We start from the raw sequence: 22,630 nt of genomic DNA on the forward strand, positions 1-22,630 counted from the left end.
CATGGCGAGGAAGGAACGAGGGCGACGGACTGACAATGACGGCCTACAGAAAAAAATGCATAACGGCAATTAAATACTAACGACGATGAAATGAGAACGATGGCGTGACAAAGACGCGTCACCTAAGGTGGCATCTCGACAAAGCCATGACGGTTACGAAATGACGATGGCGTGAGCAGGAAAAAATTACGACGACGGCGCAATGATGAAAATGTGACAACAGCGGTATGACAAGGCTGGAGTGTCTACGACGAAACAATGATGACGGCATCGCAACGAAAGAAGGACGCCAGAGTAATAACAACCGAATGACGACGAAGGCATAGTGACAGAACCATGACGACGACGCAATGAAGAAACATGACACCAACGAAGAGACAACCCGACAGTAAAGACAACGGGAAAAAAGAAGGTAGTATGACAACGCATGAAGCAGGACCGCAAAATGAAGGCGAAGAAATGGCGACAGTATGATGACGGCATATTGACAAAGATATGACGACAATGGAGTGAAAAAGACTGATTGGGAATAACACCGCAACCACGATGCGGTGATGATGAGGACATACGCATTTGAAGAACATCGCTATTCAGATAGACGCCTAAAGAGTGCGGGATTTCCGCAATGATTTTCTGAATTAACTGGTTGACAAGCTAGTATTTCGGGCCTAGGCCAAATTCCTGGCTCTAACATCGATGGGGCCGACGGTAGTGCAAGTTGTTCACTATATCCTACACCGAGTAATTCCAACAAGATGCTGCACTGAATTTGTTTAATTTTAAGTCGTACGTGCATTTCGGTGTGCTATAAATGGACCGACGACTTTACGTAGTAACGCTAGGACAGAAAAGGTGTCCGACAATTACGACACTCCCTAATGCGAAATTTGAGTGCAGCTGGATACGTGTTTTATTTTTTCGCGATATATGACGCCACGCAAATTTGAGACCCAGATCACTGCACCGACAAGCAGTGGGCCAGTGCCGTAAGCACCATCGCAGAGTCGGGGGGGGTGGGGGGTAGGCGGCTCGGGGCAGTGTGGAAACACTGGCATGATGAGCAGCAGCGGAGCTAGCTGTGAAAGAGGAGGAGAGTGAACGCGCGAGACGTGGCACGAGGGTGATCAAGCCGTTACGCAGAGGGAAGTCGACGCTTAACCCAAGAACGGGCATCCAAGAGCTGCGGTCTAAGGCATCTGAGTGGAACAGACGGGGAACGAAACGTGTACTTGCTTGTAACTGAAGTTGTCGCGATGCACACGTGTGAAGCAACATTTCAGGTTTCTGTGCCTCTTCGGTCGGTGTGGGACGTACCCGTTCTCGATAATTGGTCAAGAACGGGCATTCTCCCAGGGGCACATACCGAATGGCTAAATCAAATCAAATCCAATATAATCTAAGAAGGCGTCACATATATCACCATTTCTTTTGTATCGCTCTTCCTTTACAGATGCCTGTGAGCTGACATAACATGCAGAAGTGTACGCTTTTGGGCTGGTTGGTTAATTATTACGAGCAGACAACAAACCCAAACAACAGGATGAAGAGAGGGACACAGACCACAGCGCTGTTGTCTGCTCATGACATTATATGTTCAGGTTTGGTGTAGGAATCATAGCGCGACATGCCAACTGTGCAGGTTTGATCAAGAATTGGCGCACACCCCATGGCAGGTATTGTTTGAGTAAATAAAGAAGTACGCAACTATAAGTAATATCCCGTTAAATGTTATTCAGCAATGCATTAACAGATTGGTGAGCTTTAGGGATGCCTGTTAGCTGACATTATGTCTTCTGGCTTCATGTAGGAAAATATATCTGAGTTATCGCTGGTACCTTCGCTCGGCGCAAATATAACCTTTCGATATACATCCACAAACATATCCGCCGAGATAACGACAGGTCCAACAGCACCCAGCAGCCAGACGGCTATAACAAACTCGAGAAAGAAGGGAAAGAGCGCATAATTTCGAGAGCACTTTTCTTGAGAGATTCCTAAGCAAACAGGCCTGTCGAATTTCCTTAGCTTCCGCACTGCATATGTTGGAGGATCACGCGAAGATCCCATCGGCATAAATTTTTCGCCGTAGTGAACGTGAGACTATTCGTTTACTTAGGTGCGCATATTAACCTCGGTGAATTCAACTAAGCTGAGTTAACGCATTTCATGGGCCTGACCACTCCGAGGAATTGCGCTCCCTCAACAGCAAAACGCTGTGGCCATGTTCCGAAATGAGAAATCTTTGCCTTGTTTCGAAGATCTCGAAGCTTGTTAGGGCTTGACAAACCTTTCCGGGAACTTGCTGAAACGCGTGGTTCTCGGACGAAATTACTCGAAGCTGGCACTACTTGAGTACTTACCTGAAAGACGTCCATCAGCTTATTTTTTCCTTCTCTGTCGCTCTGGCTCAACTATTTTAAAACATGGGCGTATTACTTCTGAATATATGTCGCAATCAAGCGCGAACCTTTAAGACGGAATTAGTTGTATTTGTTTTATTTGAGAGCTGAATCGAGGTAAAACAGCGGTAAAATTGCGCGACGGCCACTATCACCCGAGCGCCACTATACCGAGAAGACAGACGTGCGCTTGGTTTTCTAACGTGTGCCTTGCGCAACGGAAACTGCAATTTTTTGTGAAAGTCAATTTGCGTCGAAACCTTCGAGCACAATCAAAATGACTCAGTGACATGATTTATTAAAATCTTACGATGGATAGTTAATTGCACAGTTGATGTTCGGGTGACGTCTGAAACTGAAGGTAGATATAAAAAGGAAAAAAGGAGTGTATAAGGCAAAATAAAAGTTAAAAGACGTGTTTTTAGCGAGAAAAAGGTGTTGTATTTGTTTAGTCGTCAGGTCCGCCTAAGCAATCTTCGATTGATGCGTACTGTGTTATAGCTTTCAAGCATGCCCCCCCCCCCCCCGCTTCCGAATTTATACACTATAATTGAGAAAGAATGTACACCCCTAAGATGGTTTCACATGGGTTCCAGTAACTAGGTACAGCCTATATGGAAACAAACTTCTTGAGAATTGGCTCTTCGTCAGGCGTGGGTTCCTGCCACGTATATGGAGTCGAGTCTAGTTATTCAGACCATTGCGGGACCACCAGACTTGGCCTGGTTATACTGAAAAATCGAATGAATACACGATTTGCAAACAGAACGAATTCAATTCATTTTCATTGATAGAAGTAGCACGTCATGTATCTTTGCTTTTTGCCCTTGAAGCACGACTGAACGAGCACGTGGTGATGAGCGCCGACATGAAAAAGCACTGCCTCGCTGTGACATGGCAATAAACAAGCTAGAACGGATGGATACAAGGGAGGCAGGAGCATCGGCCACAATAAATAAATAAATAAATAAAACACCCAGTGCCCTTCCAATCTGTGAAGAAGGACGACCGGCGAAGCTGTGTATGTGGGCGCGCTAATGCTGAAAACTACAACTCCGCCATGGGTCGGCCCGGCACTGCACTATCTTCGGGATTTTGTGTCTACACAAGGACAAGATCCTGGGGAAACTAGTCCATAATAGCTCCAATGTAAGAAATGTATATATATATATATATCTATAGAAAATTCACGCCTAGTGAAGTAGTAGCGCCATCTGCTCACTTTCTTGTCTTTTCAAGCTTGTGGTTATTGCTGCGCTCACGAGGGGGCTGCCGGTGGAGGGCGAAATAGCTCATGCGGCCTGCTTCGCGCTGGAACAGTACGAGTTTTACTTCTACAGCCATCTATGGTTTCTCACCGGGACTATTCAGTATGTTCAAATTAGCCGAAACGGTGAATTGACTGAGGTCCAATCAACAAGATCACCCTTAAAACTCATTAGGTTTAACTTAACATAACAAAATGCGATATCGTAATCTTTTGCAACATAGACTCCTGCGTAAGAAAGTGGAACATGGTATTCTATTCGCATATAGGTTGCAATCAAGAAGTGCAAGATATTTGCGAAAATGCCTAAGTAGAATTTACGTTACGCATAAGTTCCTTTCCATTTGTCAACTAAACTTTTGCTTACATATTTTAAAGCGAAGCTTTCTTGGCGAATCCTCCCCATTTTCCTGACCGTTGATGCTTGCCGGGTAGGCGCTGCTGCTGTCTTACGAAAGAACTAACATGCACTACCGTGTTTAGTGCCCTTATAGATGCCCAGGCTGCTGGCCTTCTTTTCTGCGGGATTACTCACTGATGCAAAGAAAGAGATCTAAATATCTTCATTGCAACAAATATACGCCACGAAGAGCATACTTTCTTCAAAACGCAAACATTCCTTACCCTTCTACGTCTAGTTTCCTAACATCTGTGCGGCAATCGCAAGTATACTTTCATTGTGTCGACCCCAACTATCACTTGGTGATGATCGCCGCACGTTGATGAAGATCATGATGATAATGAAGATATTCATATTATTGCATGTACACACAACCGGACACTGACCAAGAAGCCAGCGGTATGTTTAAAATAAAGAAACAGCAATGAAGAAACCCAATGCACTACATGAGTTGTCACACCACGTAGTACGGGTGTACGAGTACTAATGCGCGCTCTTAGGTTTTCATCGCGCCATAGAACAATAATGGGTAAATTTTGGAGCACTTCATTAAGCGCTACACGAAAGGTCTCTCTTCACAAATACTCCAAAATGTTCCTGGTAGCTGTGTAATCCTCGTTCCTGCTACCTGACCGCACTTGAGTGAACCCAGGGTGACCGCACATCACGTTAGATAATTTGTACCGTTATTGAATAAGCGTCATTGAATAAGGATGGAAGGCCAACGTGCGAGGATATATAGCACTGTATAATTGCTCCATGTAATCAAATCTAATTTAACTTGATCAAGTGTGCCCAGAACTGCACTTGCGGCAAGCGTATTCAAAACTATGACAGTAGCAGTTCGAATTGTACCCTGCGCTGTCGGTGAGCTATTACGAGCACTTAACAGGAAGACGAAACGAGACATCCATGAAGCGATATCGAGTTATCCAATTTCTCCTTTTTATTTCTGGATTTTCTTCAACGGCAGCGCTAACTTGTAATACACTCCCCATCTTCAACATCTGCGTTACTCGCCGTTCGCACCTTTTTTTACATCGCAAGCTCTGCATTTAGCGAGTTACTTGCTGCTTCAGTATCTTAAGAACCATTCTTGCAGAGGCGCGCACCTACATAATGAACAAAATAGTATGATTAATCCTTTAACTGGCAGCTCAACAATATTGCTGACCTTAAGAAATGACTGTAGAAACTATACAAACGCAAATATTAGTGTGTGGCTTTTAACCTCCCCTAATTAATGTACCTGCTCAACAGTGCTAATCACAAAAATTTCGACCGTGCACCGCAGCATATGTTTTGGTGACAAAACTTGAAGAGCTCGTCGGTGTTGTTTTAGCGGATATGGTGGTCATATCACTTATGCGAAATCTGTTTCCCTCGTATAAGAAACCTATTTTTTTTCCTTTGAGGTGGATCTCAAGAATGCGCATTTAGCTCGTCAAAGCATGTACCAATCAAAATCTTTGGACCATACATTCGTCTCTAATCGCCTGCTCAAATTGATTTCGACCCGCTGTATGTCGCTTAGTTTTCAGAGAAACACTTTTTTATTTCATTCAACATGCATTTGAACAATATCAAAAATTAAAAAAAATCATTCTAGGACAGGTCTCTCTGATCTTGTCAGTTAAAGGGTGATTGCCGTGGACAGTTTCCTTGCAGCCTACATATTCCGGCTCGCATTGCTAGCTGCTGATAATTTATTGGAGGGATAGACTTTTCGGGTACCATCAATGCTTACGTCAATTCCGCTTGCGTTGGCTTCTACGCAGATGTTTTTGTTTTCATAAAAACCGCCCTACAATGCACACCTACGCTGCCCTCACTCCGAAATCACGAACGCTTTCTTTTTCTGCAGACTCATTGATTTCTTCATCTTGGAGGCGAACCTCCACATACACGACAGCGGTCCGCCCATAGCACTGTTATCGAGCACTGTTATCGAGCACTCTGCCTGCCTACGGATATATGCATTGGTGGATACAGTGCTTTAACAATTTATTTATTTAGTGACAATACCTCAAGGATTCTATACAACGCATTTTACATAAGTAGTGGGTGAAAAAACAAATTACTTTGTGTTGACTTAAATGGACTCATTGCTGGCTTCGAAGTGAGCAGTCTTGATATGAAGGACGCGTTGACTGAAGGTGCGTGGCGGTGCGATCTCTGGCAGAGTGTACAGTTTTAACAAAAGCTGACGCGCTGAGAGATACGGTGATCTGGTTTAATGGGAGAACAGTTGGCCAAGACATCAAAAAAAACTATTTTAAAGTTAAAGCATTGAGATTTGGAGACGTACATGAAGAGCTGGTAGACGTAGACGCGCTAAGAGCGTGGCTGGCACCCTAAGCCACTGCAGTACGCAGGGCAAGTGGTTTCTGATCGCGTTTCCCTCGAAAGCCGAAGAGAGTTATCGCTTTCGAGAATGTGCTGCTTTTACAGATGAGTGACTTGCTAACCACCCACGATTACCATTGATAACTGCATGCATGGCAGTGGTCGCTGTGATTCCCTGTTTTGACATTCCATGCTCAGGAAGTTACTTTAAACTTTAAATCCATACTTCCAGCAAAGTTAGCAGTACCTTTGTTAGTATGTTGTACGGACTATAAGAGTTATTTGTAACAATGGTGCACTTTCCAGACTTAGTTCTTTGCTGGATCCCCTTGTTATGATCACGTGCTCGGGTCAGTGGCGATTTACGCACGTGCCAAACAAGCGTCGACTGTGGCGTGTTAAACGCAGGCACCTGAGCATTGCTCACGCGTACTACGTTTTACTGGCAGCACAAGCTTGAGTCTCGCTACAGGCATATGAAGTAGTGGTGAATATTAAAACGAATGCCGGGCACCTTTAGCGTGACAAATCTGTGCAAGTGTACTTTCCCAATCTTGGCTTTTTGAACACTGAAGTGAAAGTGGAGTACTAGTGTAGTCATTCTCGTATTACATGGATGGATGGATGTCTGTTGTTTAGTGGCGCAAGGGCCAGGTGTGGCCAAAGAGCGCCATGACTGATAATGATGTGTTAAGCACTGATTGGTGAGTTACGATGATGAGGTGTAACATGGCTGTAAAGTGGCCTAAAATTAGTCGCTATCGTAGAAGCATAAAACGATATATAGGTATAAAATTATGACAGTGATACGTGGAGTGGTCTCAGAGTATAGGACGAGTGACAGGTCATAATGGGGCTAAAATGCATGAATATGGAAATAGCACATATGCCTCCTTAAAGCCTTTGAGCCCAAAGGATGGGAGGCAGGTGCTTTCTTTCAATGCAGCTACCGCAGCAGAAACCTCTGTTAAGAGGCTGTGCTACGGATTTCCTGGGGCTATAGTATGAAAGCTGTGTACAGCTTTTAAAAATTGAAATAGTGATTGATGTTTAAAGAGAGGTTCCATACCTATGATCATTTGGGGATGAAGTGGAATTTGTTGTCGGTGAGGTAATGGAAAATGCTTTTTCCTATTTGCATCTAATTCTCTGCATTGCATCAGGATGTGAAGCACGGTAAGTGGCTCACCACACTTATCACACATGGGTGGATCACCACCTGACAAGAGGTATGCGTGTGTACTGTATGTGTGTCCTATTCTAAGTCTGCAAAGTATTACTTCCGTGTGGCGGTTCTTTGATACCGGCGGCCAGTTGCCAAGATATGGCTTGATAACATGCAGTTTATTTTCTGTTTCTTTATCCCATAACCGCTGCCAGAAAGCCCTGAGCGTTTTCCTTATGGAGGGCTTAAGGTCCATTACAGGGACAGTCGTGGAAATGTCTGCAGCGTTCGCGTGCACGGATGTGGCTAGCTCGTCAGCCAACACGTTTCCCTCTATCTCTCGGTGCCCCGGCACCCAGCATACGACGATATGCTGTTTGGACTGATAGGTTGTGCATAATGCTAAGTAAAGAGATAGAATTACAGGGTTTTTATATTTCCGGACAGTTTTCAAAGCATTTACAACACTCAAAGAGTCTGTGTATATAACTGCCTTTGGGATATTAAATTCATTAATGTGTTTAACGGCACCCAATATCGCGTAGGCCTCTGATGTGAAAATACTTGTGTTAGGGTGCAGAACACCGGCATCTGAAAAGGATGGACCGACCGCTGCGTAAGATACGCCAAAATTACACTTCGATGCGTCTGTAAAGAATTCAGGAGAGGAGTATTTGTGCTGTAATTCGAGGAAGTACATTCGTATATGCGCGACAGGCGCGTGCTTTGTGACAGCTACGAAAGATGTATCACAGTCTATTGGTTGCCACTGCCACGGCGGGGGCCGTATAGCAGGAGACATAAGGTGGTATTCAAGCAGTGGAACCCTTGTTTCTTCAGCCATGTCTCTAACACGCATGGAGAAAGGCTGTGCCACTCTGGGCCAGTTGCGGAAAAGTTGGCAACTGGACAAATCGTTTACGGTGTAATACGCGGGATGCTGACTGTTTCCGTTCACTCTAAGAAAATACATGAAATACGAATATGTTCTCTGCAGATGCAGTGACCACTCGTCCGATTCAACGTACAGGCTTTCCACTGGGCTTGTTCTAAAGGCGCCTGTGGACAGGCGAATTCCTAAGTGGTGGACAGGGTCAAGCATCTTTAGAGCAGTTGGAGTAGCCGACTGGTAAACTATGGCTCCATAGTCTAGTCGTGTGCGTATGAGGCTTTTGTACAAGTACAAGAGGCACTTTCTATCACTGCCCCAGGTTGTGCGTGAGAGCACCTTTAAGATATTCATTGTTTTCATGCACTTGTCTTTAAGATATTTTATGTGCTGTACAAAGGTTAGTTTCGCGTCCAAAATTATGCCTAAGAATTTATGTTCCCTGTTTACGGGCAGACGCTCACCATGCAACACAATTTCAGGATCAGGGTGCAGGCCTCTTTTTCTAGAGAAAATGACACAGGTGCTTTTCTGTGGGTTCAGTCTGAACCCGTTCACATCAGCCCATTTGGAGACCCTGTTAAGACAAAGCTGGATCTGTCGCTCACAGATTGCAAGAGAACTTGATTGAAAACCCATCTGCACATCGTCAACATACGTCGAATAGAAGATGTTATGTGGTATGTGTAGACGAAGAGAGTTCATTTTTATTATAAAGAGTGTGCAGCTGAGCACCCCGCCCTGCGGCACTCCAGTTTCCTGTACAACTTTCTGTGACAGAACAGTGCCCACTCGAACACGGAATGTCCGATTCGACAGATAACTTTCGATAACATTGAACATATTTCCGTGTATACCTAACTGTGAGAGGTCTCTCAAAATCCCAAACCGCCACGTTGTATCATAGGCTTTCTCCATATCTAAGAATACTGATAAGAAAAACTGCTTATGGACAAAAGCTTCACGGATACGTGCCTCGATACGTATGAGATGGTCAGTGGTGGATCGACCCTCCCGAAACCCGCACTGGTATGGGTCTAGCAATTTGTTTGATTCTAGGAAGTGTAGTAGGCGACAGTTAATCATTTTTTCGAATACTTTGCAGAGGCAACTTGTTAATGCTATAGGTCTATAACTTGATACAGAGGAAGGGTCCTTTCCGTGCTTCAGTATTGGAATTATAATAGCCTCCTTCCAAGCAGAGGGGATCTCGCCGGAAGACCATATAACGTTGTATAGGTAAAGGAGGGTTTTCTGTGTTTCGGATGGTAGTTGTTTTAACATCTCATATTTTACGCGGTCTGAACCTGGGGCGGATGTATTACAACAGTTTAGTGCTGCCTGTAGTTCTGCTATAGAGAATGGATCGTTGTACGCAGCACTTTTAGCAGATTTTCTTTCTAATTTTTGCTGTTCTATTTGTGTTTTGTATTTTAGGAAGGTTTCGGAGTAGTGTGAAGAGCTCGATATGTATTCAAAATGTGCACCGAGAAAGTTGGCTTGGTCTTCAAGGCTTTCTCCGTGGCTATTTACTAGAGGTAAGGAATACGTTTCTTGCCCATTAACTTCCTTCACTCTATTCCAGACTTTTGTCTCATCTGTGTACGAGTTGATGCTTGATATGAACTTCGTCCAACTCTCTCGTCTTGCTTGTCGGCGCGTTCTCCTTGCCTGGGATTTGACATGTTTAAAATTTTCCAGGTTTTCAGCAGTTGGAGAATCGCGAGATATCGCCCACGCTTTGTTCTGGTTCCTCCGTGCTTGCCTGCATGCATCGTTCCACCAGGGAACACGCCGTTTGGAACTCATGCCGCTCACTTGAGTGATACATTTGCATGCGGCATCAAGTATAAAAGCTGTAAAATATCTAACAGCGTCATCTATGGTTATACCGGACATCTCAGTCCAAGTCATATGTGTAAGAGTTCGGTATTGTTCCCAATCGGCTGAGTCAACCTTCCACCGAGGGACCTGCGGGGGAAGTTGATCTTCTTTCGGGGTTGTTAGGATTATTGGGAAGTCGTCACTCCCATACGGGTTGTTAAGCACATTCCATTTAAAATAGGGTAAAAGCGTCGGCGATAAAATGCTAAGATCTATGGCAGAGTATGACTTGTTGGACAGGTTAAAATATGTGGGCTCCTTCGTGTTCAGCAGACATGTTCCAGAGGAAAAAAGCACCTGTTCAATGACGCGACCTCGCGCATCACAGCGTGAATCGCCCCACAAAGTACTGTGTGCATTAAAATCACCAAGAATAAAATAGGGGTCCGGGAGCTCATCTATTAATGACTCTAAGTCGCGTCTGTGAAGGTGATGATGTGGTGGTATATACAGAGAACAGATTGTAATGAGTTTATTTAAAAGTACGGCTCGAACGGCCACGGCCTCAAGGGCCATTTGGAGCTTTAAATGCTGACATGCTATACTTTTGTCAGCAATAATGGCTACACCGCCAGATGCTGCGACAGCATCCTCGCGGTCTTTGCGAAACGTAACATACTTTCGGAGAAAGTTTGTGTGTATAGATTTTAAGTGTGTTTCCTGTAAACACAGCACTTTTGGATTATGTTTGTGGATGAGTTCTTGCACATCATCAAGGTTTCTAAGGAGACCTCTGACGTTCCACTGAATTATTTGTGTATCCATTTTTATAGTAAATTGGTGCTGTGCTTACGGAAACGGCAGTGATGCCTTAGATTACAAAGCTCTTTCGAGGCCCTGTAACCGGGGTTTTGCCCTTTCTGGAGCGTTCAAGGGAGCCTCGCCGCTCCTTAGGCGTTTGGTGCGCCTTGAGGACATGTGTAGTGTCCATTGCCTCTAGTGAGGCTCCGGACACGTGCTCTTGCGAGCGAGAAGTTTTCAGAGAGAGTCCCGCCTTGGAGGGCAAGACCCTTGCGCCCACCAGCCCAGAGGTCGATGGGGCACTTTGAGGAATTTGGGTGCGCCGGCTGTTGCCAGCGCTAGAAGGGGCGGGGGAGGGTGGGGCAGCCTCGGCTGCACCCACCTTCGGGGTCGGTGGCCCCGTTTGCTGGGTAGGCGGAGCAGCGCTAGCTGCAACCGCCGCGGGGGCAGATGGCGTAACTGCCGACTCACGGCTTGTGGGTCGGACAGCCGCCGGAGGCCGTTGTGACTCTGCCCCCTGACGCGCCGCTTCGGCAAAGCTGGCCTTAGGAAGGTATGCAACCCGCCTGCGTGCCTCCTTGAATGATATGTTTTCTTTTACTGTGATTGTGACTATTTCTTTTTCTTTCTTCCAAGACGGGCATGACCGCGAGTATGCGGCATGCTCGCCATCACAGTTTACACAGTGGAAAGCATTCTCACAAGATTCAGAGGAGTGTTCATGCGCGCTGCATTTCGCACAAGTTTGGCGGCCTCGGCAGCTCTGCGAACTGTGGCCAAAACGCTGACACTTGAAACATCGGAGGGGATTTGGCACGTATGGTCTTACACGGAGCTTGATGTACCCGGCCTCGATTGACTCGGGCAAGACACTTGAATTGAAGGTGAGTATTAGGTGTTTGGTCGCAAGTTCTTTTCCATCTCGCCTCATCTTAATTGACATTTAGAACATTCTGTTCGCTGAAGCCCTCCAAGAGCTCAGCCTCAGTGAGCTCCAGCAAATCATCGTCCGAGACAACGCCGCGGGAGGTATTCATCGTGCGGTGCGGGGTTACAACTACTTGGGTCTCCCCAAATGATACTAGCTGTGGCAGCTTCTCAAATTGCTTCTGGTCGCGGAGCTCCAAGAGGAGGTGACCGCTAGCCATCCTTGACACCTTATATCCTGGGCCAAAAACTTCGGTAAGGGACTTAGATATTAGGAAAGGGGAGATTGTTCGTACTTGTTTAGCCGGTTTTTTTGCGTGGATTACATGAAAACGAGGAAAATTGTGGACTTGGCGTCCGAAAAACTGAAAGACCTCTTCGGTGCGCCCTCGTTTCTGAGGGCGATCAGGGAGTTTAGGAAAAGCGTTTTCCATATGTACAGTTGGGTTTTCGGCCGCGATGCCGACCACCCACCATGGAGCCCAACAGGGGGACGTGACAGGAGCTCCTGCTATAGAAACCCTGCCAACGCTAGCCGTACATCGCTGCTATAACCAAATACAGCATAACCGAGGCTGGCTAGCTACACAAGGTTAACCCTTGCCGCCGGGAAACTAGGAAGTGAGGAGAAGTGATGAGAAGACAGTAAAGATGTAAAAGACGAGAGAGAAAGACGAAGATTCGAGAGGAGGACAGGAAAAGGCGACTGCCAATTTCCCCCGGGTGGGTCAGTCCGGGGGTGCCGTCTATGTGAAGCAGAGGCCAAAGAGGTGTGTTGCCTCCGCCGTTCTCGTATTACATGTACAACTTGTGCCACTTTCGTTTGACTTGTGACTTGTACGTATGCTGTCATTTTTGTTTGTACGCCTCCATTTACACAACAAATACTTAACTATTAATTAGATTCCAGTCACACGCGATCACTTCCTGCGCTGGGGTATTACTATCTATACACAAAACTGAACTAATCCACGAGTCAAACAATATAGATGCCATGAGGAAGGAGGCAGTATTTAGGAGACTGTGGAGCTCCATATTCGTCAACAGAATAATCGGTTGAACGTTAAACTGCACTACTGTCAATGTGTTCCTCATCTCGCACGAGATAAATGAATGAAACCACACTGAAAACACACATGCCTGTCGATGGTATTTTCCACCTAATTATGCGAAGCATTTAGATTGACACAACAACATGCAAGCAAGAAGCTGCACAGCTTACTTCTCAAGGAATACCCCATAGCCGTAAAACTCTATACACATGCCTTTTGAAGGGTGCCTAATAAAACTGGCCTGGGTGGATTTGTGCTGAAACAATACAATAATATCAAGCTCCTTGTGTTTATTTTTCTGTGGTTGAATTATAAACCTGAGTCTTTTGAATGGAAGAGCCAAGACAACCTTCGTAGTCATTCAATGGCTACGGCGTGTGACTGATGATTGCGAGGTCGCGCATTCAATTGTCAGCCGTGGCGGTCGCGTTTCGACCAGGCCGATATGCAGAAACCCTCTCGTACTTCGATTAAGGTACACTTGAAGGACGCCAAGGTATTCCAAATTACTCTGGGGCGCTCCCCAAAGGCTTCTGTCATAGCACCAGAGATATTTTGGGGCGTCGTACCACCTGAATCAATAAATTTCTTTTCTAGTCTCAAAGATGCTTACGACGTAGCGGACGTGTCAGTTTCCCAGGCGCTTAGGCCTGGAAACATATGCCAAGGTGCCTGGGCAAATGCTAGCCAGTGTTTGTTCCACCCCATGAGCGATTTCCTGCTGTTCGGCTAGAGTGGGCGTGCAAACACAAAACAACAACATGAATGAATGATTTAATGAACGAATGAATGAATCAATGAATCAATAATTTAATCAATGAAGAAGTGAATGAGGAATCGAAAGTGCGAACAAAGCCCACAGAAACACATTTCCAGCATGGAACTTCTGAGCCAAGCGCAACAGCAAGTCCCGTTGCTCTGCGCCAAAGCACGAGCGCTCCGTATACGGCGCCACAAACACCTGATTTCTCATTATCTGCCTGGCAACGCGACGTTCCTTCGCTGCTCGCAGTTCTCTATCTAGTTACGCGTGTGCACCTGGGACAGGAAAGCCTTCACGCGCTTACGTCTTAAGTGCCGCCAAAGGCAAAGTGGCAAAAGCCGCAATTTGCGGATGCTGTTTGCCGTGGCAATCAGCAATGCGGGAGTCCGACTTATCCTCGGAGCACTCACTAGACGTCGGAGCACTCTCCTCGTCGGCAAAGGAAACAAACTTGAACCGACTGGGTAGTGTTTTTTTATGCCAATGTCGTCTTGCAGCCAAGCCATTACACCACCAAGGATGCTTTCTCTCTGTCCCTCTCCCATTATCCATAGTGTTTGCCGTCGGCTGCACACATGGCACCAAAGGAACGCTGCCATACTTGAAGGTAGCAGAGAGTCAAAAAAGGAGACGCCAGAAAGCAATAGCAATGACGAGTATCAAAGAAGAGTTATCACCTACACCTCCTTTGTGCTGATTCAGAGCTACATTATTCTATTTGCACACTAATCAGGGGCGCGAACGCAATCAGATTATTGCGCGGCCCAGCAATTTCCACCCTATGCACTAAAAAGCAATTCGCGATGGGGAAGGTGTAACACGGCGCGCTATACCGTCATGATGGATCATTTGGGAAAGTGATTGCATAAACTCTGGAATAGCGGAAGTTTGTCGGAACCTTTCGCAATCTCTATGGGAAATCAAGAAGCTTCTATTTGTGCCATGACCGCATATAGGGCTACTCAGATTCTGCGCTCGTAAGCTGCCGCCAGGTTTTCTTGGCGTTATGAATGTTCTGTAAACGCGAAATAAACTGATCACTTTGGCAAATGGAACCTCCACAGAAGGTAAGGTTTTCTTTACGAGTTTGCTATTATATGATGACTCTGGAAAAGAAGTGTTTATTGAAATTAACGCACGCGACAACATCACGCTATGCTATGCCGTTGGCCGACGAATCAACGTCCAATGGCAAAGAAATACGGAAGATATATACAACGTAACATTGGCGCAACTTTCCTTCGAAATCTGTTAATATATTCAATTTGTCATACATTTCAGCGTTATTTGGCCATGTATTCTGATCTAACTGGTCAAGAAGGTAGCATTGCTAAAATGTGAACATACGTTGTTGCACAGGCATCATAACAGTCATTTGCAACGCGGTTTCATTTATCAAGAGCCTCACCTTCCGACAGTGGTCCACTGGGGCCCATCTTTCTATCATGATTGCACGTGTTACCCAGGTTTTAGTAAGATTTTGCCCATGGTTTAGACTTACAGTCAATAGCCTCAGATACTTTTGGCGCGAGAGGGATGCATGCTGTTTAGAGCACATAGGTTTACTCGTGGAAGACACGTAGCAAACCTTATTACGGTTTTCTAAACCTTATTAAGCTTTAGGGATCTTTAATAAAGTTTTCTAAGGCACGTTGCTCTAGCCAACTGTCTTGCGCTAGGAATAGATGAAAATAACGGAGCACAATATGGGCAAACATGATAATCAAGGAAGCTGTCAACAGCACGCCTACTCTACACTTAAGAGTCCATGACGCCCCTTCCTGAAAGTCATGTAAGGCCTTATAACAATTTATTATCGGCAGCTATATGAGCCAGCAGCCAAATACCTTCCGGACCCGGTTCGCGGTCAGAACAGGCATGTGTACTAACTACCCAACCTCAGTAAATCTCATAGAGTGCAGTTGCATAATTGAGGGCGGTTACATAGCACACGCTCTACATATTCATGCACATGGCACGGCTCCCAGTCTGGAAGCCCAGTGCGCCGAACAATCACGACGTGTGCATGGTATTCTCAACTTAAAAAAGTGCTGAAGACTGGTTTTGCTACTTTGAATTTTTGGTGCCACTACGATTATCGTCATGCGTTCTACCCTAGAGCATGAAATGGGCGTATGGCCAAGGCCGGGGCTGGGGAATATTGAAGTTGCAAGAAAAAAAGATATGTTTCAAGCCACGTAGAACGCAGACGTGGAACCCGTACTAATAGCAGGAACTCCATAAATTGCTTCGATGTTACCAAAAGCGACTTTCGGCGTATGGAGAAGACGGTCTTCAGAGCTGACCATTTAAGAATTGCCAACGGCCATGGAGGAATCAAAATCTCTCAACGTGTATGCCTATGCAAGAGACGTAGGTTTATGCACTGTGTTATAGCCTCAGTGAATTGGTCTTATCTGTAGAATAATAGGCTCAGTGAAATTAATTTTTGACATGTTGTGTGATGGAAAGAAAAAAAAACTGTGGTGACTGTATGCGTAGTCAAATGTGTGATTAGATGGCTGGAGGGACTACAGAAGCCGAATGCACTCATAAATACAAAAGAACGCGTCTTGCGAGACATAAGTGAGGCTTTCTACACTATTTTGTAAACTAGGATTATCAGAATATGGCCTCTCGATGAAGATCGACGGCATGTTAAGCGTATTTTGTTTTGCAATCGAATTTCACCATATAAGTTTAGTAACTCACGCTTTTTTCCCTCTCTCTTTCATCTCTCCACAGAAAGCATGGACAAGAGTATGGCAAGAACTAAAATGTCTCATGAAAAAAACAATCACGGTCAAAATATGTTTACGGCAAAAAACATTCCTTCATTTCATATTTGCTTCCATTTACGCGGTGTGTCGCTTACGGATTTCGTCGGTAATTCCAGGCAATCGGAAATATCGTCATAGAGAAATTGCGGGACGTGGTGGGTCTGATTCACTGCTGTAAAGCGAAATAGCTGCAGACTCTTGGTCAACATCGCTGTCAACGCGTACGAGTAACGCTCGCGTACAACCACGCACATGAGGGCGGGTTAAGGTTGTATACCTAAGAATGACAGTTGGTACAGGTATCGGTTTGTTTGAGAGCACAGAACACGGGCGCTAGATACTCACCGTCTGGCATTAAGTTCTACTAGCACACTATGTATATTGACCAACAAGGCAGCCGGCACTGACGCCAAAATTCCTATACTCCATGGGCGCAGCGCTCACTTTGAATGTCTGGCTTTTATTTGTATTTTCCGTCCCTTTCTCTTTGTGTAAGGCATGTGATGCCAGCCAAAAGGAAATGCCTACCGCCTTCATGTGTGGGATTGCCATTATCATCACGTTTATTTCTTTTTTTTTCACGAACGTCAATAAAGCCGCGCTGCGCAAGTCGTATCCATAAAGTTGAGAGTCTCTTCGATCGCGCAAGCTGAGAAGTTTGTGAGACAGCGACACGTCACCAACAGCGAGAATCCGCCTCGAATCTGGTCCATTTTTAATTTGTTCAGAGTGTTTGTCTCTTTCAGTTGTGCAACGAATGGTGTAAGCGATCTTATATTTTGGTGCAGTCATGTTGTGTATGCATGTGGCATGCGAGTGTGTGCTTGCTTTTGTGTGTGAGCATTATGCCCAAAAAAAAAGAAAAATAGACCCAGCTGAACCGTGGAAACCGCAAAAGTACTATATAATAATACAGCAAGGAGGAGACGTTTACTGATTCCCACATGTGTTCACCGATGCTCAGTAGGGCAAAACCCCTACTGTAGGCTTACTTATTATCTTATGCGTCCCGCTTTCAAAGCTGGATTATTGGAATCGTCTGAACCAAAATAAGAATCTGGAAGACAAGCCGATACGCAGAGAAAAAAGAAGCATTATATTATGGAATTTTGCGTGTCAAAACCAGGATCTGATTATGAGGCACGTCGTAGTGGAGGGCTCAGGAAATTTAGACCATCTGGGGGTTTTTAACATTCCCCTAAATCTAAATACACGGGTGTTTTTCGCATTTCGCCCATATCAAGATGTGGCCGCCGTGGCCCGTATTTGATCCCACGACATTGTGCTTAGCAGCCGAACACCATGGCTGCTAAGCAGCGATGGAGGGTTTACTCAGAGAGAGAGAGTGACAACAGGGGTAAGCCAAATTATAAAAATACGCTCGGGCACAAGGCTCCTTTATTTCAACCGAGATGGCGGGCGTCGGCTCACAGAAATAGACAAAAAGCATGTGTGCCCATGCTCTTGCCACTATCCTTGATATCATGGCATGTTTAGAAAATCCTCGCGTTTTGTGAGCCACCCTCATATATATGAGGCCGTGAGTGGGATATCGGCACCTTGTGTAATTCAGGCTAGCGTAAAAGCTTGCTTTAAGTGTTTTACATATTCTTTACTCATGTGTCCGTATTGACCATCACCAGGACGACTTTCAGGTAGTATTTTTCAGACAGTGGCAGCAACAGACGAACGTACTTCCAATTATAGGCGAGAACTTATGTTTGACTTCGTGTGCGAGGAATCGTCGACTTCTCCAAGTATGTTACACATAAAGAAAAGCTATCTCGGTGTAAAGTCAATTCAAGATCACAATAGAGTTTTTTATTTAAGTCCACAAAGGTAGACGCCAACAACCTTTCTTTCATGCGCACGCTTTCTCCAATGAATCGATAGGACAGACACCGTCTTTCAGTCATTTCGTTTTCCTTCATATGATATGTTTACTTCCGAGTCGCTGTAAAATTCAATGACATGGTGCTTACCCAAGGCACTCAATACTGATCCTCTGAAGAGAAAAAGCCTTTGCGGAAGGGAAGAAAGACAGAAGCTCTTTGTTGGAATGCAGATATTAGTTTCCGACGTGTTCGGGACCGTCGACATATTGTACTCTGCATAGAAAAGCGGACAAAAATAATGCATCAGAGATAGCGAGAAACCTCAGGTGTAGCTGGGGTGTATGACACCAGCGTCTGCGCTCCGCGTCTTGTAGACCAAAAGGTCCTGTTGAGGAGCAAAGATTTCTACAGAAAAGGGGTGGAGGCGTCCTGTATGGCGTGCAAGCTAGGGCAAATCATGCGTGAGCGAAGCGTCCATTTCTTTGTTTAGCGAAGAAGAGAGGCTACGGCGCGGCATGTTGCAGTTGAGCGTCTATTCCAGTGAATTTGTTACTTTTTTTTCCGCGCTTGTGTTCACTGCAACAGCGACTGCTTCGATCCTGAATACGCACATCTGAAAAGTGACTTAAGCTGAAGGCTTGTAAGAGAAAAAAAAATGGCTGTCGCTTAGCTAAGGTTAAGCCCAGGATGCGAAGCATACTAGCCTTTATTTTAGTTGTTGAACCACTGTTTAGCCTGGTGAGCTGCTGTTGCTTGGCTATATTTGGTTCGGCTAGACGAAAAAACAACTCATGCAGGCGAGCGCACGAGCTGAGGCCCGGCTATGTAGCTACGCGGCCGCAAGCGAGCGCACGAGTTGAGCCTCCGCTTTTGCAGCTGTTATGACGTCATATGGTAGCTACGCGGCCGCGCGCGGCACAGCAAGGAAGAGCGTGGTTGTGCGGCTAATATGCTTCGCATAAAAAAGGCCAGGCTTAGCTTGGTTAAGCCGAGAATGCGTTGCATATTGCGCGAGTTAGGGCCCAGCTTTTCCTCCGGCTGTCGTGACGTCACGTCACGTGGTTGCGCTAAAGGTCAATGGTGGCTGCCCGGCCCGCCCAAGGGCTGAACTGAATGATTGCATTATGCAACGCATAAAAATAGAAGCAACTTAATAACAAACATAGCAAACTTAAAAGAGAATTAATAGACCCACATATGAGACGCGCAGCAATGAACAATGGCTCATACCCTCAATGGTAGCTACGCGGCCGCGCTCGGCGCAGCAAGGAAGAGCGTGGTTGTGCGGCTAGTATGCGTCGTATAATAAAGCATTTGAAAACTCATTACAGCCTGGATCTGTTCCTTCGTTTGTCCTTGTTGCGCTGTGTCTTAAATAAGAAGCTATTATATTTATTTCCCTGTAGTAAGGACAACAGAAAAAGAAAAAAAGAGAGAAAAAGATTATGTGGTTTTGCGGGCCCAAATCACGATCCGATTACGATGCACGTCGTTGTGATGCCTGATGTCTGCGGAATTGTTTTGACCATCTGGACTTTTCTAACGAGCCCTCCTAGCATGTATACGCGAGCGCGTGTGCATCACGCCCGCCGTGGAATGTGGTAGCCGCGGCCGGGTCCGAACCCGTTACCTCGAGCTGAGCAGGGCAACGCCACACTCACTGGGTTGCCGCGGCGGCTACATATAACACACCGTCCTGGCATGGTCGCAGAGTAACATGGATAGCATGCTTAGATGTATAACATGTAAAACATGTATAAACCGCGTGGAGTGAAGACGCGACCTGCATGAATGGTAAGCGCCTATGCCGACCACGAATGAATCCGACAAATAAGAATAAGATTGCTGGCTAACACCGCCTAACCTAAAGAAATGCAAACTATTGGTGTTATCCTGCCGACGTATTTTACCATATATAGCTCACCCATACGTAATAAATCATGTCACATAGAAACTGGACAGTATTGCAAACATGTTGATTTTATATTTACTATTGACATTTCATGTCCCGCACGCATTGATATCGTCATCTCAGCTCCTAATGAATATCTCGGTTTCTTAAAACCTAATCTGAAGGAAGCCCCGAAGCGTGCGAGACTGCTAGCCTGTCAAACCATAATAAGACCTGAAATCAAATTCGCATATGCCGTATGGAGCCCAAATCAAGCATATCTTGTCTACGCGCTCGTATAAGTGCACAACTACGCCATAAGTTCGATCCACTCAGGATATTCCTGTGGTGTCCACGTGTCATCAGTTGAAAATGAATCCGGTCTACTTACAATCGCTAAACGCCGCCGTGTCTCAACCATCTCTCTTTTTCGTAAGTTGTTCCATACCTTGCTTAACCAACCAGCGTAAATTATCGCCGCTGCCAGCACATCACACTGCACTCGGCGCCGTACTAAAACTACAAGTTTTTGGGGTCATTCGCTTCTTGTCAACGGCAGAACGCCCCCCCCCCCCTCTCCCCTACCCTCCACTTCGGTGTTGCCTCATAGCCTGTGCACCAATATTCACATAGAGACAACGTGCGCCGTCCAAGCGTGTAGAAAGCGCACTTTGATACAATTAACAGTGAGAGCTAGCATGGTCTATCTCGTTTCATTGTGAAGTATTCAGATAACACTGGGCCTACTTCCCAGCTGCGTTACGCTTCCAACACGTAGGGTACGTGCCCGCCCACATTAATTAAGAAAAAAGGTAATCGTGATGGGCAGTGAAGGGACAATAGCGACAAACGTGACTCGGACACTCCTCTTTTTAGCTCGTAGAAAGCTACTTCCCCTTGACCAGATGCGAAAACCAAGTCGCACTAATGAGCGAGACTGACGTATGACATAATCGTACCGTCTTACACAGCCAGTATTGTCGCTAATGCTGGTGGGGTTGTATTTGTGACCACCCGCTACGGACAACGACCAGTGTCCCTGGCATCCAAAGCACATGCGTGCGCCTTTCAACGTAGGCCCTGCCGAATCGCCGATGAAGCTTCGTGCCTCTGCAGGTCAGTGCGGCCGAAATTGAGGGGCCCGATTGTGGGCACCGAACAAAAAATGCGGTCAAAACACCAATAAAAACTGTCTTAATGGACGCGATACAAGGTCTTAGCAGTATATAAATATCTGATCCGTGCTAACACGGACGTAAGCATCAATGCGTGTTCCAAGAAATGGAGACACTGTCACAGACATCCCACTGTGGCCCATAGGCAAAATTAGACCGAAGACGTTAACAAGTGCAAGCGTAGAGCCTAAGCAACGCATCCCCATTCTCATTATCGCGCTTCTTACTTATGCTAGCTCCAAGGTATCGCGCCTGCGCAGCTGGTCGTTGAGTATGAGGCAACTGTTCCCTAAGTAAGGCACCATTTCAAGCACTACACTCTCACGAATTACGCATAACAGCAAGCAAGGGTCCGACGAGGCATGCGGAGTCACGTTTCGAGAGAGTAGGTGGCAGCTCCGCCTACACTCTTGATATTCAGAGCGTAAGTGGGCCGGTATTACAAGCGTGTTATAACGAATGGAAGGAGCACGCGCTTACACGAGTGCGTCACTTGGCAAAATGTCATCGCACGCTATGGTCGAGAGGAAGTATAATTGCATCTGAGAGAGGCGGCTCTGCATATAAAAGAACTGTGAATAAAGAGTCGTTGGGATTAAGGGCGAAGTGCTTCTGTCGTCCACTTTGAAGTAGCGACTTTAAAGATTACTTCATAACCTAGTCTGTTATTTTCGCAGTGTAATGCCACGCACCGACAAGCCGCACTACGAAGTCAGATTACCCTCTTGAAATGCAAAAGAAGAAAAAAATGCTTTGAGAATTGTGGCTCTTGAGTTGATGTGGTTTATAGAAATTTCAGAACTCAAGCGCGTTGATTTTTTTTAAACAATGGCTGAGAAGCCTATGACACACATGTGCACACACAAGAAGTTACTAAGAAGAGTGGTTCTATTTCTTTATCCGTTTGATGGTTCTTGATGTTCTTGATGTTCTTGATGATATCCATGTGCGGGATCATTCTAAGTATGGTTGGGCCCTAGCTACTGGCCTTCACTGTGGATTGTTTCAATCAACTGAATGGTCCCTGACGAAGAGTGCATTTGCTATTGAAATGTATTTGTCATTCTCAGCCACAATGCCTGCCATATCCTTTTATTATTTTTCATTAGAGTTTGA

At 45.6% G+C, this 22,630-nt stretch overlaps 1 protein-coding gene across 6 annotated transcripts in view; it reads right to left on the minus strand.

The window, feature by feature from the left end:
• Positions 1-22,630, minus strand: part of LOC139061254 (glycine receptor subunit alpha-3-like) — a 293,459-nt gene that overhangs the window by 37,967 nt on the left and 232,862 nt on the right. Inside the window, exon 1 of one of the 6 annotated variants that reach the window (XM_070540966.1) lies at positions 18,596-18,723. The exons of the other annotated variants lie outside the window; for them this stretch is intronic. The gene's annotated coding sequence lies outside the window, so the exon portion shown is untranslated. Of the gene's footprint in view, positions 1-18,595; positions 18,724-22,630 lie in introns of those variants that run through there. 6 annotated transcript variants of the gene reach the window in all.

Source organism: Dermacentor albipictus, chromosome 6, assembly GCF_038994185.2.
Source record: "Dermacentor albipictus isolate Rhodes 1998 colony chromosome 6, USDA_Dalb.pri_finalv2, whole genome shotgun sequence".
Lineage (NCBI taxonomy): Eukaryota > Metazoa > Arthropoda > Arachnida > Ixodida > Ixodidae > Dermacentor > Dermacentor albipictus.